We start from the raw sequence: 6080 nt of genomic DNA on the forward strand, positions 1-6080 counted from the left end.
GCAATGTCGATGTTGTAGCGCCTCAGCTCAGCAGCGATCAAGGTTGTTCTCGGTGAGGTCTGTCAGAGATGCCATACGAGTCCAGGAGAGTCCTTATGTTCCATGTTGCCAGTTTTAGATTGTATTGTTTCTTATTTCGACCGCAGTAGTGGAATAACCTATCCAGGTGAGTGATTAAATGGGCAATTTTTAGGTCACCTTTTCTAGGCCCTTCCCCAATTGAGGTGAGCAGTGCAGTCCCTAAGTAGGCTGTTCAGTCGCACAGGGGTCTGCCGAAAACAGCTGCCACTCAGTCCCAGCTGCTCGCGACCAAATACCCTGTGTCACTGCCGTGCAGGGTTCTGACTAGGAGCTCCCAGTCCACTCGTACCTGCTCCCGTTGCCAGACGCCCCATCACCGTCAGACTTCAACCATATGTAAGGTCCAGGTATTGTTCACCACGGTCAGAGGTGAAGACCTGCGCACGGAAGATTTTAAAGTGCCCACAGCGGGTGCGCCATCCCCAGTAGCACTATCTTCACCATGATGCGGTAAATCCCGGTGGCAAGGGTGATCCCAGGATAACCGATCCCACATCTTGGCTGCAGGAGGCTGCCAAGTCCTTAGTCTGTTAAAGTCCGCCTATTGCGCGCTGCCAGCACATTGGTTTTCTGTCAGGGTGTGCTGTCTTAGCCTTGTCTCAACAGACTTGCCACAAGGCAGTGGGGCTATTTGCCCATAACAGTCCTGTACATTTGTAATGTTAGCACATTTTATTACAAAGCACTATAGCCATTCATATCAACTCATACTGAGATTAAGCATATCAGCACCAGGGTGTACTTGTCTCCTGCTCTGCTGAATTTCATGGCAATTTATTATTCCTTTGAATACAGGCGTAAGAATTAACAGCACGTTACTTGGAGGATGAAAAGTTTCAGCAGGTGTTTTCCAACTCCATTCTCATACTACTCTCAAAATAAGTGGCATGGTAGTTTATTTAATGTTATTTAATAAATTGACTGCTGTTTTCCATCCTTGGATATCGTAATGTTTTAGACCATAACCAGATGGTCAAGATTATCCAGAACTCTGAGGTTATCGAAGTAGTGAAATGAAAGTGGGCAATGTGTATTGGAGTATTTAATGTGCAGATTTAATGGAGGAGAATCGACTCCTTAATGGTGGGAGGTCAACATATGAGGTGACTATCTGCAGAGCAGGTTGATCATGACATGAGTAGGTGTGCAATGTTGCCCTGGCACTTTGACACCAGATATCAATAACTCAGATTATTCCACTGGAACTAAACACCTCAGATGAAATTTTGATCAGTAGGAAAAGTGATAAGTAGCAAGAAATATTCATACCACTGAAGTGCCAGACAAGAGTTCTCTTTTTCAAGAAAGAGTCCAAACATCTACTTGACATTCACTCACACAGTCAATAACACAGCACAGCAAAGATTGTTCTTCCTGAATACATGTGAGTGTATCTTATGGATTTTGTGCTGCTGATTATGAGAATCACCATGAAATTTCCCTATTGCTCACCATTTTGAAAAAAATCGCATATACGTGTTATTTCAATTCATAATTCAAGTCAGAATAACTGATGCCAAATTAAGGAAGGCATTATTTTCAGTCCACAAATCAAACAAGTTATCAATGCTTGTCATGTTGACATATAATCCTCAACTCCAAAAGGTCTTGTCTCAAAAGGAATGTCTAGGAATAGTCTGCAGAGTTGTACTGTGGGTTAGGAGTAAGATTTTATGTTTTCAGTAGAGACAGGCAGAAGGTCGCTGCATTGTTCTGTTATTATTGGCTACTTGTCTGCTTCTTTCCTGTTTTCCTCAGGGCAAAACCAGCCCAAGAGAAGTCACACTACAGGGGTGCCTAAGACTTCTTAGTACTGTCATATGTGCACCCTATCCTCCATCAGGTTAAGTCGGACTAACGTAGTTTCATTAGCACCATTCCTCATTTCTAAGCTCAATAGTAGAACCGATCCTGTTTGAGTATAGACAAACAATTAATTTTTCTCTTTGGTTTCTTTTTACTGGTATTATTTTATTAAGTTAAAAATCCCTTACAACATTAAATCATAGACCATAAGACCATTAGACATAGGAGCAGAATTAGGCCATTCAGCCCATCGAGCCTGCTCTGCCATTCCATCATGGCTGATCCCAGATCCCACTCAATCCCATACATCAATGTAAAATGATACAAATATTCATATATTCAATCTATATACATCTTCCACAACACTTGATTTGTCTTCTGTCACCAGAATTCATATTATAAATTTGACAGTAACATTTTTACTGTCGTCAAATCTATCATCTCAAGTTCTTGCTACTGTGGGAAGTTGGGTGCCCATTCAGTGAATGTACTTTTATGTTGACAAGTTTTAATTCCATTTAATTCTGACAATCTCAATATTAGCATCCAGGGATGGGCTTTCCTCATTTGATAATTATATAGTCTACTTTAATGTCATTACATTGCCCCTTGGCAAGTGTGTATAAGCAAATCATGTCTAAGTTTAGCAATCATTTCTTATTTTGTTTACCTTCTATCAGTTTTCTTCTGAGTATGATCATGGGTTTGTGATGAGAATCTATCACTCTTTTGGTCATATTTATTGCTGTTGGGGAAAGTCATATCTATCTATGTATTATGTTATGTTAAAAATCAGTGGATTCCTGACTGTGGTATCAAACCTAGCTTGTTACTAAGATTTGACATCACACTGAACTACATCAATGCTGTTCAAGTTGAGAGCAAGAGCAAGAATGTAATACTAAGGCTTTATAAGGCATTAGTCAGATTGCACTGTGAGTATTGTAAGCAGTTTTGGGCCCTTACCTAAGACAATGCTAAGAAAGCACTGGAGAGCGTTGAGAAGATGTTCATGAGTTTGGTGAGTTATTTATAAGATAGATGGTGCAAAATTATATTTTCCTGTAAAGTCTGAATTTACGGGAATAATTTTGCATCATCTATCCTATAAATAATTCACCAAATCTTGAGTGTCTAAAGGAGATCACTTCTGATTCTTCCAAATACCAGTGGATTTGAGGATGAGCTTCCTCAATCTCTTTTGTAATCGGCCAATAGTCTGTGCAACCCCTTTGTCAATGTGAATATACTCTTTGGAGACAAAAGTGACTATAGAAGTTAGAGGCTGGAGTTATGAACAATCTGCTAGAGGAACTCCGCAGGACATGTTGCAGGGCTTTGACCTGAAGTATTGACAATTCCATTCCCCCCCCAGATGATGCTCCCTCCAAGAGGCCCACAGCCTTGTCATAGGATTTGGAGGCTTGCGTGCCTCAATGATCCAGAGAGCTATGTTGACTGGAGTCAGGGCCCTGTACTTTAACTCATGGTAGGGTTAACCATACCAAACAGTTCAAAGGGTGGAGGCCAGATTAAGAGAGGTCCACCAGCCCTCTGTCCATCTCAGGGCTAACAACCCTGACTGGTCGACAAAAATCTGTTGCAGAAGCAGCAATGAAGAATCCTGTGTCTGCGTGCAATGGTATCCCTGAGTCTACACCCAGGATTTGCCTGACTGACAGTAGTGAAAACCAGGAGGAAGCTACTGCCATAATGAAGGAAGACCCGAACACTGCCAAGATCAAGAGCAGAATATTTTACTGCCCTAAACACAGCAGCCTAACATGATGACAGATGACGGTCAACCCTTTAAGCTCCTCCAGCAGGTTGTTTGTTGCAAATTATTTCTTTTGTTCGATATATACTGGAGATCTAAGAATCACACATACCCCCAAATGAAATACTCCAACCCTCCTGTAATAAAGGACAATAAACAATAGAATGCTGTGCCTGCAAGGTTCATACCTGCAAACTCCAATGTATGAATCAGAATCAGAATCAGGTTTATTATCACCAGCATGTGTCGTGAAATTTGTGAACTTGGCAGCAGCAGTTCAATGCAATACATAATACAGCAGAGAAAAAAACAGAATAAAATAATAATAATATTAAATAAATAAGTAAATCAATTACAGTCTACATATATTGAATAGATTAAAAATCATGCAAAAAAACAGAAATAATATACATTAAAATTGAGGTAGTGATCAAGGGTTCAAAGTCCATTGAGGAGCTGGATGGCCGTGGGGAAGAAGCTGTTCCATGTGAATGGGGTAAAATAGTTTACTGCAAATTTGTATGAATACAGATGGAATTCTACAGTACATGCCCTTGTCCTCAGACAACGCTGGTGAAATAAAATCTCCCAGATCAGTCAGCTCTCACATCTATTTTTAAATGCTGGATTTTCCTGGGGAATGCATTAATTTCATACAGAAACAGAAATGTCGTACAGATACTGATTGAAGTGATATCTTCACTAATCTCTCTCCCTCTACAGCAGAATCTTGTTCTTAAACTGGAGCATGTGGAATACAACGTTTTTTAACAACGTTATCAAACACTACATGAATTACTTTGCAGCATTGAGAATAGCATTGTTAAAGAGATTGTAGAAATTTTCACACAAATTTAAGGCTACGAGGTTCAGTTTAAACGTAAGACTGAAGAGTGGCAGTCACTGGAGACTGCATGTACTAGAATCTGGAGGAGTAACACAAGCAGCCGGACTCCTCAGCAGGCCAGGCAACATCTGCAGAGAGAAATGGACAGTTTAATTTAATCACGTAATCCCTGTATGAGATGACACAGTGGCATAGTGTACCGATGTTACAGTGCCGATGACACAGGTTCAGTTCCTGCCATTATCTGTAAGGAGTTTGCACGTTGTCCCCACAACCATGTGGGTTTCTTCCAGATGCTCCTGTTTCCTCCCACATTCTAAAGCAGGTTAATAGGACTCATCGGTGTAACTGAGTGATGCAGGCTCATTGGGCCAGAAGGGCATGCTGCTGTATCTCCAAATATTTAAAAAAAGTAAAATAGTAGTATTTCTGGCTTGAAACCCTTCAGCTGGACGGGAGGAAGCCAGTATAAGGAAGTGAGGTTGCAAACACAAGTGATTCTGTAGATGCTGGAAATCTTGAACAACACACACAAAAAACTGCAGGAACTCAGTAAGTCAAGCAGCATCCATGGAAGGGAATTCACAGTGGATGTTTCTATTCCCCACTCTCTTACCTCTTCTCTTCTCCTCACCTGTCCATCACCTCTGTCTGGGACCTCTCCTCCTTCCCTTTCTTCCATGATCATTTTCTTCAGCCCAGTACCTCTTCCACATATCCTTACCAGATCCTTACTTCATTCTCTCTCCCCCATCTACACACCTTCCTCCTGATCTGATCTCATCTGTCTACTGCCAGCTGATACTTCCCCCTATTCCCTCCCTCCCCTTCTTATTCTGACTTCAGCCCCCTTCCTTTCCAGTTCCGATGAAAGGGTCTTGGCCTGAAACGTCGACTGTACCTCTTCCTAGAGATGCTGCCTGGCCTGCTGTGTTCACCAGCAACTTTGATATGTGTGGCCTGAAACATCAACTGTTTCTTTCCTTCTGTGGATTCTGCCTGACTTGCTGAGTTCCTCCAGCATCATGTGTGTGTGTGTATGTGTGAGGAAGAGCAGTGATGGAGGATCCAAGGTGAGGAGGGGTTGATTGGCAGATGGATTCAGGTGAGGAAGGGTGGAAGTAGTGATGGAGGGTGGGAAGTGATAGTGGAGCCAACAAATTCTTGGAATCTGATAAGAAAGTAAGATGGATCATGAAATGATAGATGGAGGAGGACCGTGAAGATGGGAACAATGGAAAGAAGAGGCCCAGTGAGAGGAATGTGTAGGATATCAATTTTTTTTTACTAAGTGTTTTACTAAAACAAAGCAAGACCATGCCAGGTAAGAAAACAGGTAAAAAAAATAAAGCAGAGAAGACTTTGCAAATACTGGTCTCTATAGAACTGATTGTCATTATCTTAATTTTCAAACTTATTTATTTTGGAGGATCTGGGAGTTGTTAGTGAGGCCAGCATTACTTGTCAATCTCTAATTGATCCTGAGACAGTAGAGCTGACATGCCTTTTCAAACCATGTGCTCCTAAAGTGCTAGTGACTAGTAAGTTGAAAATTTAGATCCAACAACA

Source organism: Mobula hypostoma, chromosome 22 (assembly GCF_963921235.1).
Source record: "Mobula hypostoma chromosome 22, sMobHyp1.1, whole genome shotgun sequence".
Classification (NCBI taxonomy): domain Eukaryota; kingdom Metazoa; phylum Chordata; class Chondrichthyes; order Myliobatiformes; family Myliobatidae; genus Mobula; species Mobula hypostoma.